Genomic DNA, 12,386 nt, shown 5'->3' with positions numbered 1-12,386 from the left:
GGGGCGCGAGAGGCCACCGGCGGCATGGCTGCGTGCGGCGGCGGAGGCGACCGCTCTAAACTAATCGGATCGGATCGGATCTGACCGAATCCCGCCGCCGTGCCCGTCTCGCTCGCCGTGGCCGATGACCTCGTCGGCCGGGACCGCGTCCCTCCCCAAACGGCGGCGATGATGGATGGACCCGCCGGCGCCGGCCAGGCTCCCGTCCTCCGGACGCGGCGGGTCGCCGCTCCTCGGGGCCAGCCCCTCCCGCCGCGCCGGATCGCGCATCGGCTTGGAGGCCCCTCGGGGCTGCCGCCAGTGCGGGAGGCGTCTGCGGACCGAGCGGCGGGGCCCGTGATGCGTTCCGGTCGAGGGCATGGTCGGGCCGGCGCGGGATCTGAGCCGCCGTCGATGGATTTCTCGCAGCTTGGCTGGATGTTGCTTTGGATCCGGTACGATCCCCGTCTCTCTCTCTCTCTCTCCGAGACTGACCCCCACACTCACTCGCCCACTCTGCGTGCGCGCAGTTCACACCCCTGAACCCAAACCCTAAGCCGAATCAGGCGAGCTCTCGTTGCCGGATCGCTGGCCAATCGTCCGGTTGACGCGTCAGTTCTACACCGCTGCGGTGCTGCCAGCGACCGCCGTTCCATTGCCCTGGGTTCGGGTGTGGCGTTGGCTGGGAACCGTACGTTGTTTGTCTGACGTGCCGTCCGCACCGGGGGGTTTGGTCGATCGACTCCAGGCATGAGCAGCTCCTGAGCTTGATGGCTGGATGTGTGTACACATGTAATGGGGTATCATGGTCATGTTGCTTGGTGTGCAGAGGCAACGTCATTTTTGGACCAAAAAGAGGGGCGATGACGAGGACGACGATGATGATGACTGTGGCTGAAATAATCATGTCTTGAGCAATCAAGACAGCCTTGGCTTGTGGGACTAAACAGACCTGAAAAAGTAGGTGTCAGCGATGGAGTTGCACTTAGAGCCCACCCTTACCTCTGTTGCAGCCTGCTCAATTTGTCGCTGATGTTGGATGATCTGTGCCTTGGACGGTCGTTCTGATGAGTGACAACCAGGGCAGTTCTCTTACACTGTGATGGGTAGGTCATGGAGCAAGAGATGTGGGTGTTGGGTTTGAAGATGAATGACAAAGCTGAGCCCTCTTTTGCTACGCTACATACACTGAATTTTCACTGTTCAGTTGCGTTTTGTTTTGGATTCGGTTTGAATCCTCCTCCTCCTCTCTCTCTCTCTCTCTCATATATATATATATATATATATATATATATATATATATATATATATATATATATATAATTATATATATCCTAAAACAAATCAGTCAAGCTGTCATTGCCTACTCACTGACCCATGGTCTGGGTGGACTGACGCTATGGTGCCGCCAGCCACCGCCATTCCATTGCCTTGGATTCGGTTGTGTCGTGAGCTGGCAACCATACAGTGTTGTCTGATGCATCGTCCGAGCCGGAGGTTTGGTTGGCTGATGCCAGGCATGAGCAGCTCCTGAGAGCATGGTTAATCTATCCATCCATTGATCCATCTATCTATCTATCTATCTATTTGGGGCGATGATGATAAAACATGGCTGACATAAACTTGTCTTCGATTATTCGAGGAGCTGTGGGCTTCAAAAACCTACTCTCCCCTCTTTTGGCACCTTATCATTCTCACTGAATATTGATGTCTCTGTCTTGGATGGTCATTCTGCTGAGTGATAACCAGAGGAGCTCGACCTCAGTGGTGGGGTTGATCTGGTGAAAGAAGATGGAGCTAGGTTGTATGATCTATCAAAGGCGAATCTGAGCCCTCTCAAATCTCAATGCAACTAATACTGTGTACACATCTATTTATCCCTATCGCCTTTTTATGTTTCAAATTGATGAATTGTCATGGTTGTGGCATTGGGCCATCTCATTAGGAATAACTACGCACTGATCACCTCTCGTGGTGTTCGCTTTGCCTTCCCATGATTTTGTTGTCCATGAAGCGAACCAGTTTGGTGCATCCGGGCCTTTTGTTTTCTGTTCTTAATTTTTCCTTGAATGGCTGTGATAATAATGCTGCCCTTGGGTATTTTTAGAAATTATCTTACTTGGTACTGTATCAGTTTGGTTGTTTGAATTGCCATTTGACTTTCGATAATTCCATTTTGCTACTGTTCTATTTATCTAGTTATCAGTTTGTACTTTTGGGCACTCATTTATTTACTGGTTTTCTTCTTAAGGGTCATATAGGGCAAGTTCAGATGTCAAGATTATTGTTTCCTTCATGTCATGTTCATGAATGGCTGTGATGATATAGCTTCCCTGTTAGTGCTTCTATCTAACACCTGAATTGATTTAGTTGGTGCTAAACTAGGAGTGCTTATATCACAACAAGTAACTGGTTTAGCGGCTAACAATTACTGTTAAACATTTGAATTAAGAATCCACTTAACAGTGTGGTTGCTTACAGAAGAATGCTTTGAAATAACGATGCATCACTAAGGACTACTTTGTTTGAATAAAAAAAAATTGTGTTGTGAGGGCCCTAGAAAGAGGCAGAGGGTTTCACATCTTTTCATCAAACTATTCTATTATTTGCAACTGTATGTCCTTTGCTATGCATGTTCTGTTTCTTCTCTCAGCATTCCCATTTAGTCGTAACTGCATTTTATTTTGCGGAAGGTCTTGCATTCACGCATTTTCTGCACTACGGCACTGCAAGCATCAGCAATAGTAATAATTACATTTGGTCTATTAATGTATTCAGATATATTTATTTAGTTCTGAACCTACCATTCTAATTTTGGTATACATTATGTTCAGTGTAATCTGCAGCACTAACCCTTTTGATGTCTTTCTTCTGGTTCAAAAAAGAAAGTTCACGTTATCCTGTTTTTATTTGGCTTGCCGTGACTCCTTTTATTTGAAGTAACAAATGCCAATTTTTCTTTCGTTGCAAGTAATACGGCCATCAGTGCAGTCTTCCAAATTAACTTCTGAACACAGCATATTTGTTTCCATTTGTGTTGGTTATAATTATTCTTTTCTGAATGGCTATGATGATTTCTGCCCCTTGGTGTCTTTCACGTCTCTAGGTTGGTTCCATTCAACTTTGCCCAGTTAGACAGTTAGTCGTTAAACTAGGAGGCCTTGCTCTGCGGCATGTTACCAGTTGTGGCTATTTGTTGCTGGGCGGAGAGAGAGAGAGGTTTTATTACTTATGGTACTACCTTAAGCATTGTCAACTTCCATGATTCATGCTCGAGTAAATCTGAGCCATTCATTCAAGTAGTACTCCCCAGAATTTTCCCAGGATTTTGTGAACTACTAGACGATGCCCCGTGTGTTGCCGCGGGAACCTCGTTAAAATAACTGTATTAATAGGTGCTAGAAAACAACTAAACTAATGCAAGATAATAATAGTATTCTTGATTTACATTGTGTAGTTAACAACATGCCATGTTATTCCTATAAAAAAATTGCAAATCATGAACTATGTAGGTATGCTTCAAGTATCCACCACATATGCCGTATATGACAATGTAAAAGTCAATTAAAAAAAATGTAACTTATCAACGACATCGACATGTACAATTCAAAAAATATAACTTATCAACGCCATCGACATGTATGGCTTGCTAATGTGGCACTGTCGCATGGTTAAATTAATGCAAAAGGTGTAACTTATAATTGACATGCATAGGTCCTTAGGTGGCATTGTTGCATGCTTAGAAAAATTAGATCGTGGAATGCATGTAAATAAATGTAACTTATGCTTCGTGATTGACATGCATAGGTGCTGATGTGGCATGGCTGCATGTTAGGAAAAATTAGCTAGTGGGTTGTAGCTATTTAGAAATAGAGGATTCCTCGTGTATTTGTTATGGTACCTGAGTCTAACAGTTGTACTTCTGCCTGATTATAGCAGTTTTATCTGTGGGTACTTCTGAAATATACACCAGAAAACAGTTTGGTTTCTTGAACAGCCTTTTTTTAAAGTATATCTTATTGGCAATCGTGAGTGGTCATGATTGTACTTTTTTCTCCAATGTTTGTAGCCATTGGCACTTCTATTCATGTGGTTAACGAGAAACTGTTGTCTTGCTTGTCTTGTCCTGCCAGACGCTTCTTCAAAGACTGAGTTATGATCAGCGATATCTGTCTTTTCTTAAAAATTGAAGCTCATATTGCGTTAGTTTTATTTTGGTCAGTGCAGCATTTATTTTACTGGTTATTAGTCTCTTTTTAAGCTGCTACTGTCAAATTGCCACATTGATTATTTGAATTACATTTTGATGCATTAGCGAGGAACTGATTCCACACAGGTTGTTTAAAATGAGAGTGTCCTGTCAACTGCATTAGTTTGTTTAAAAAGGTCTTATATTTTGTCTAATCATGACTGAAGGTGCTCTTGGAGCTTTTGCTTGGGTCCTTTGGGATTTGTACTTTAACCATTGTCCCCCTTCTCTTATATCTTATATATTTTCAAATTTATTCAGTGTTCTTGCTTTGGTTTTGTTTTCGTTTTGCCAAAGGTTGGACCGATGTGTTTGGTTTCATGGTGGAATAGTATTGCCACTGTCCAATGTCACATGCCTGATTATTTAGCATTGGAACCGCATTTTTCATGGGATAAACAAGCGAGCAGCACTTCATGTTGTCTGTTTGGAGTAAAGGACCCCTTTTGGTTGATGCTGTGCTGTGATAACCTGGTTTGCAAGTTTATGTTCTTCTTTTGGTTCAAACATGAAAATTTATGTTATCCTGTTCTAATTTTGCTTGCAGTGACTCCTTTTATCTGAAGTGAAAAAATGTCAATTGCTTTTTTCATGTAGTAATGTTACCATCAGTACAATGTTCTGAATTAACTTCTGGACACAGCATATTTGTTTCCATTGTGTGTTGATGAGTTCTATTCCTTACTGAATGGCTATGATGATTCTTGCGCCCTTTGGGGTGCTGGAGATCTTTCACCATATCCTGAGATGGTTATGTTTTTACATCTCCTAGGTTGGTTCCATTCAACTTTGCTCAGCTAGACAATTAGTCGTTAAACTAGGAGGCCTTGCTCTGCAGCAAGTTACCAGTTGCGGCTATTTGTTGCTGGGTGAAGAAAGAGAGTTTTTCTTGCCATGGACAGAGGTGCATGGAAGTTAGCTATCCATGTGTCCAGATCGTATGGGTTTCAACTCTAGCCCATCCCAACTTGTCTGGGACTGAAAGGCTTTGTTGTTGTTGTTGTTGTACTGTCTGAAGCATTTTCCAACTTCGGTGTTTCATGGTGTGGTAAATCTGAGCCATTCAAGCAATACTCCAAAATTTACCTTCATTTTATGAACTATTCCTTGTGCGCCATGTGTTTGTTATGATACCTGTCTGATACTTCTTTTGTCTGATTATAGTAATTGGATCAGTGAGTATTCCAAAAAACAACTTGATTTTCCTGAACAGCTTTTGTTTGCTTCTTCTTGATTTTAAGAATATCTTTATTGGCAATCGTGAATGGTTGCGGTCTCATGGCAAAAATCAAGTCGTATGTACTCTTCTGTACATTGCGGGCCTGTAGCTTGAAAAGTGAACCTGGCGTTACTATGTCTGTGGTTCTTTTTGTGGACCTTGGAAAGTAAGATGACGTCAAATCTTTTTATTGAACCAGTTTAAAAGCAGTTTCCTATTGTTGCTATTGTTCAGTTTTTTTGTTCCTACTTTCGCATCCATTATCAATTTTTGTATTGACATTTGATATTGTTGTCCTCGTTAAGTTTAACATCGATGCTTGCCATTCCGAGCCCCAGCGACGAGGAAGGGTGCTAGCTGAAACAGCAGGGGCTGGCGGTTTGGGGTGGGAATCCTTACCCTTTGCATCCATCTATCTGGTTGGCTGGGGCGATGGTCAGTGGCGGAGCTAGTATTTGACACCGGGGTGGTCCGTCTCCATTTTTTTTGACAACTATGCCATGTAAACATTTTAACTAATTACATATTTCACAGAAATAGATAAATATGATCTTAAAAGCACACTAAAATTCTCATTCAAGTCTCAGTTTTGCATAAAAGAAGCCTACATACAGTACATACCTTGAGCAGTTAACCATGAAAGTATCAATTAAATCATCTTCATTCACCATAGAAAAAACATCCAGCATAATATATGTGACTTGGCAATTATCCAAAAGACTATCACCCATCTTATTTCTCAACTTGTTCTTGACTAAAACATGGTGGTGAGACAGTTTTACAATATCTTCGGTTCTCTTCATTCTTATGGTGATAGTATTCCGGACCCCCGTGAGCCGCCGAACAGGGTAGCGATCTTCATGGCTAGCACCTAGCCGGTTCTCGGTTCGACATCCTCTTCGGCCATGACTTCCAGCGCAGCGGTAGTAACAGCAGCAAGTGCTGGTGGATCAGCATGCCCGCTGGCTCAAGTCTTGTCAGATCTGTTGGAGACTCTGGCGACTCTGATGGAGGTAGAGGTAACCCCGGACAACTAGGAACAACATAAGATGGATGTGGCTAAACTGTGTGATGAGATAGCACAAGCCAAGGAAGAGCTGGCAGTGGAGAACGGTAGGATGATTGCAGAACACGCCGTTTTGAACGCCCAAGCACAGCGGATTCATACCGGCTCACGGTGGATCAGAATGCTGCAAACGAGGTCTGGAGAAGAAAAAATCGGAGTTGTCTGCCCTTGGTTTATGAGTCAAGGAACCTCTTCAACACATCTGGAACAAGGGCCAGTAACCTGCCGGTAATAAACCAGGTGGCTGAAGCGCCAAGGGGTAGAGCGCCGGTTCAGCCGCGCGTGACAGGTTCTCCGCATATGAATAGCACCCCACCTTAGCATGTGGAAACGCCTCCGGGTCATTATTCCAACCCTTTGGACAATATGATTGCTGCAGCTACGCGATTGACGGCTCTGCCAGTCGAGGTCGAGACTCTGACGGCGGTTGAAACTCGAAGGGCCAGGGAACTTCTTCAAACAGCACTGGTACAACAGCAGACTTATTTTTATAGTCGTGATCGGATTCATTTGACCCCTCGTCCAAGCCGGAGCTACAGCAGGCACACTGACTCGCCAGCAGTTTCAAGTACTGAGCAGTGTCGTAATCAGCCTCGTGGGCATGACCCGGCGCGCAATGGGGCCAATGCCTAGAATTTTGTGGATCCGGGTAGACCGCCTCAGGAGGCCGAGCTGGCGGCTCATCAGCATGCGCCGGTTTACCCGACGACTTCGGTAGAGGCAGGTGTGACCTCTAGAGCTTGGGGAGCGCCATGATTAACGGCGGTTCTGCGTAATGAGCGTTTGCCCAAGGACTTTAAAGGCCCTCATAAGGTGCCTAATTACACAGCAGATCAACCTCCGGAGTCTTGGGTGGAAAGTTATGAAATGGCTATGGAGATGCTGGATGCTAGTGAAGCCGCATATGGTAAGTATTTCACCATGATGATGGAAGGAACGGCTCGTACTTGGTTGAAAGGGCTACCTGCCAACTCCGTTGATTCATGGGCAGAGCTGAAGGCCTGGTTTATCCAAAATTTCAAAGATACGTGTAAGCAGCCTATGTCGATCGTGGATTTGGTCTCCTGTGTTCAAGCTGAGGGCGAGTCGACGACCAGCTGGGTGCGTCAGGTCTCGACTATCATACATTCTTCAGATAACATCAACGTCGGCTCAGCGGTTTTAATGTTGGAGAAAAATTGTCGTTTCCTTCCACTCAAGGAGAAGCTTGGGCGGCTTAAACGTCATTGCAGTGACATGGGGGAGCTAATGGCGGCTCTTGTCAAGTATGCCGACTCTGATAGTACCAAGGACCCTGACTCTGAGGATGAAAGATCGGGAAAGGGAAATAAGAGTAGCGGTATGAGGGGACAGCAACACAACCCGGCCAATCAGGGCGGTAACGGTAAGCGTAAAGCTGATGATTTTGTGGCTAACACCGGTGCACGGAATTATAACCAGCGTCGTAAGGGGAGGCCGGCTCAAGGGAAAAAATTTGACCTTGAAGCGATAATGCATCAGCCATGTCCGAAGCATGGAACACAGGAGAAGCCGTCTACGCATCTGTGGAAGAATTGCAACATTATGAGACAGTTCAGGAAGTCTTTCCAACACAACCATGGTCCGAACGGCGGTTCAGGTCCGGCCCTCATGGTCCGGGTCATGGAGGTGGCGGCTCAAGTTTCGGGTTTCACGGCCAAGGCAATCAAGGTGGTTACAAACAGCAGAATAATCAAGGGAATCATCAGGAGCAACAGTCTGGTTATCAGAGCAACCCGAAGTAATTAAATAGTGGGTAATACCACGTCTTCACCACTAGCTTATGTAAGCGGGACCAGAAACTTCATAAGAGGGCAGTAAATGCTGTTGAGCCGGCAGTACCACGTTAGTTGCGATGGTCGGAGCAGCCTATAGTATGGAGCCGTGAGGATCACCCGCCCCGGGTTGACAATCCGGGTCACCTGACTCTAGTGGTGGCGCCTCAGGTTGGGGGCTATAAATTTACTAAGGTGCTCATGGATGGGGGTAGCAGCATTAATATACATTACTACGAAACCTTCCGTCGCATGGGATTAATCGACAAAAATCTTAAGCCGTCCAACACCGTTTTTCACGTTGTGGTGCCCGGTAAGTCGGTGTAAGTGCATCTAGTGCCACCTCTAGTTGGCTTTGGAGTATTGACAACAAACCTGGTTGAGGGACTAATGTGTTTGTGAGAATTGCAGGATAACACAGGTAGTAGTCCCTCCTTGATTCGCTTTACCTATCGGAGATGACCCCTAAAAATGTATGGAAACATTGAAGACAATGGTGGTATGTGAAGACAATCACGTTGAAGTTTATGACTCAAGAAGACATTCACGTGAAGTCTATGGAGTGCGAAGACATAGTTGTTTGTAGTTTTCTTTTCTTCTTTGTTGAGTCATAGGAACCACTGTACTATTAAGTGGGGTCCAAGTGAACAAAGTCAGAGTGACTGAAGTGATGCTCAACCAAATCCTATGTCTTTGAGCGAAGACACTGAGAGCAAATCTTGTCCAGAGCTGGATGAGTCAGCTTTACTTGTAGCCCAAGTTAAGCTGCCGTGTGTGTTTGAAATCTGACCGTTGGAACACATGTCAGTTCCTTAGTGACTCAGGGTCATTTCGGACAAATCAGGTCAGGTTGCCTAGTGGCTATAAATAGCCCACCCCTACACCATAAATTGGTGGCTGCTCAGAGTTAGTGCACGACTTTTGTCATTTGAGAGCAACCCACCTCCGAAGCTTTTGAGAGAGAGAAATCCTTGCGAGGACAAAGCCTAAAACACCCAGAGCCAAAGAGTGTTAGGCATCACTGAAATCTTACTGTCCGCGTGGCTTGAAGACTTGTTATACTTGAGGACTGTGAATCCTCCAGCCGGTTAGGCATCGCGTTCTGAGCATCCAAGAGTCATTGTGGATTGCCGGTGAACGAAGTCTGTGAAGGCTTGGAAGTCTACCTTAAAGACTTACCCGAGTGATTGGGCGAGGACTAGGTGTCCTTAGCTCAAGGGGAATAAGGTGAAGACACGGTCTTCTGAGTTGAATCTCAGCATCCCTAACCAGACGTACAACACAGCAACTGGAACTAGTCCAACAAATCGTTGTCCTCACCAAGTGACTGGTTCTATCTTCTCCCTCTTTTTAATTATAGTTGTCTTCGTGAAGTCATTGCCTGCTTGCATTATCTGTTATCTTCACTATGTGACGACTATTGTTGTCTGGCTTCATACTGTCTTCCATCCTGATCCTTTCTACCTAGCTGCTATTAGTCTTCGTGCTTTCACTTCATTGAATAATTGAATATGGCTTGCCTAGTGTAGTCTACCTTCCGTTGCATGTTAATAGGTTCACTTATATCGTTTGTCTTTGAAACTTCCATGTTTTGAAGACTTTCATAAAAATTGCCTATTCACCCCCCTCTAGTCGATAACTAGCATTTTCAATTGGTATCAGAGCGAGGTACTTTCTTGTTTTGTGTGATTTGGTTTAACCACCTGGAGTTTTAGCTATGTTGACTGCAGGGATAATCAAAGTCTCCGCTGCGTGCCCTGTCTTCGATGGCACTAGTTACCCCTACTAGAAGAATAAGATGTGCATGCATCTTGAAGCCATTGATGTTGACCTTTGGTATGTCATCAAGAACAGCGTTCCCAAGGGCGGTGAAGGCGTCACTCCTGTTGATGTCAAGAAGTTCATTCAACTGGATTCTACTGCGAAAAACATCATCTGCAGTCATCTGACCAAAAGACAGTATGGCCGTGTGAGTGCTCTGGAAATTTCAAAGCTAGTCTGGGACTAGCTCTCCAAGGTCAACGAAGGCGTCTCAACCCAGAGAGATCAAATGATCAGTGTCCTTTGCAACCTCTTCAACCGCTTCAAGAGAAATGACAATGAGAATGTCCAGCTCACATTTGTTCACCTCACTGATATCACCAATGAGCTTCATGCACTTGGCGCTACTGAGATCACCAAGCATGAAATCCTCAAGACATTTCTGAGATCCCTTGACAGCTCGTTTGATACACTAGCCCTGATGATTCAAGAATGCCCTGACTTCAAGACACTCGATCCATCTGACATACTTGAGAGGCTCAACACAGATGTGTTTCAGCTATTTGAGAAAATAGACATCTGTGGTCCCAACTATGGACGTACTCGCGCTTTGAAGGCAAAAGCTGCTTCCTCTTCCGAAGAAGAATCTGACTGCAGTTCTGGGGATCTTGAAGACATTGGAAGGGAGCTTGCTATGCTTGTGAAAAAGTTCCAGAAATTCACCAAGAAGAAAGGCTTTAGAAAGTCTTTAAGATCCAGCTCGAGAAATGATGAAGCTTCCACTCATGACCACAAGAAGAAAACATGCCACAAGTGCAAGAAACCTAGTCATTACATCTCTGAGGGTCCACAATGGGACAATGAGAACAACAAGAAGAACAAGAACAAAGAATATGATTTTTATGACAAGAAGAAGAAAAAATCCTCAAAGTCTTCTTCCAAGTCTTCCTCCAAGTCTTCATCACATAAGAAGAGCTCATCTGGCAAGGCTCGTGCTTTTGTTGGCAAGAAGATGGATTCAGAGGAGGAGTCTGCTTCTGAGGAGGCAGAGGTGGAGTCTGAGGAGGAGTCCGACTCTGTCGTTGCAAGGCTGGCTCTAGCTACAGCCTACGTTGCCAAGTCCATCTTCAACACTGAAGACAATGGCTCCGTCACCAACGCTGATACTAATAACAAGGACGACTCCGCTCCCACCTACTGCTTCATGGCACGTGGTGCCAAGGTAAACTCACGCGATGCTTACTTTCAAACATCAAGTGAAGATGACTCTGATTGTGAATCCGAACCCAGCTACAAAACTCTTGCTAAAATTGCAACTGAACAACAGAAAGCTATGGAACATATTCAAAAACTGATAGACAAAAGCAATGATCTGTTCGACACGGAAATGACCCAATCTTAGTCCTTAATTGAAGACATAAAAAATCTTCATGTTAAGTATGAGGAACTTGAAAGTCGTCATGAAACGCTCTCAACAACTCATAAAAAGATTTTCTATGATTATCTTCAAAGGAAGGAAGAACTAGAGAAATTGAGAGCAGTTCATGAAGATCTTCAAAAAGAGAACGAGTCACTTCACGCTCAACAGATCAGTCCCGCTCAGGAAGGATTTGAACCACCATGTCTAAAATGCCTTGAGCGTGACAACACTACTTTTGTTGCTGAATGTTCTATTGCTGCCACTGTCACAATATCTTCAACTGCTGATGTGGTTACTAACCCCTCTGCTAAGAATCACACTACTATTGCTGATGGAAATGCTAGGTTGAAGACATTGCTTGAGATTGGGATGTATAAAAGTCTCAAAGGGCATCAGACATTATGTGATGTCCTCAAAAAGCAGATTCTGAACCGAAATCCTAGAAAAGAGGGTGTTGGGTTCGAGTGGAAAATGAATGTTGATGGTTCTTACTGGAAGCCTGAGCACTACCCCAAAACCACATGGGTTGCTGCAAAGGGACCTTCAATGGATCCATCCACCTTATCTGGCTTCACTTATGCTAATATCGGTACTAACTGCAGGAATGGCTATGGTGATATTGGTACTAACTGCAGGAATGGACCACCTATGAAGAAGATCTGGGTGCCCAAAAAGTGTCTTGAGAATCTTCTTGTGAATATCATCATGACACCACAAGTGAAGAAGACAAACCCCAGACCAAATGCTTCATATGGCTCAAAGGCTTCATACAGACAGAGGACTCACCTGAGTCACCCTAATGCCAATGTTTTTCAAGGAAATTATACTCAAACTTATGAATATGAGCGTGTATCATCAAACCGCTATGTTCATAAGACTAAGAACTATTCTGCTTATTC

General features: G+C 44.6%; 1 long non-coding RNA gene across 1 annotated transcript; it reads left to right on the top strand.

The window, feature by feature from the left end:
* The first annotated feature begins 6 nt into the window (after positions 1–6).
* On the top strand, positions 7–1,284 carry LOC123149471 (uncharacterized). The gene is made up of 2 exons (XR_006474688.1): positions 7–434; positions 510–1,284. It is a non-coding gene; the product is annotated as an uncharacterized lncRNA (long non-coding RNA).
* Positions 1,285–12,386: the final 11,102 nt, after the last annotated feature.

The sequence above is a fragment of the Triticum aestivum genome, chromosome 7A, assembly GCF_018294505.1.
Source record: "Triticum aestivum cultivar Chinese Spring chromosome 7A, IWGSC CS RefSeq v2.1, whole genome shotgun sequence".
Taxonomy (NCBI): Eukaryota; Viridiplantae; Streptophyta; class Magnoliopsida; order Poales; family Poaceae; genus Triticum; species Triticum aestivum.
Note: the sequence above shows the minus strand (reverse complement) of the source record. Positions and strands in the feature narration are given on the sequence as shown.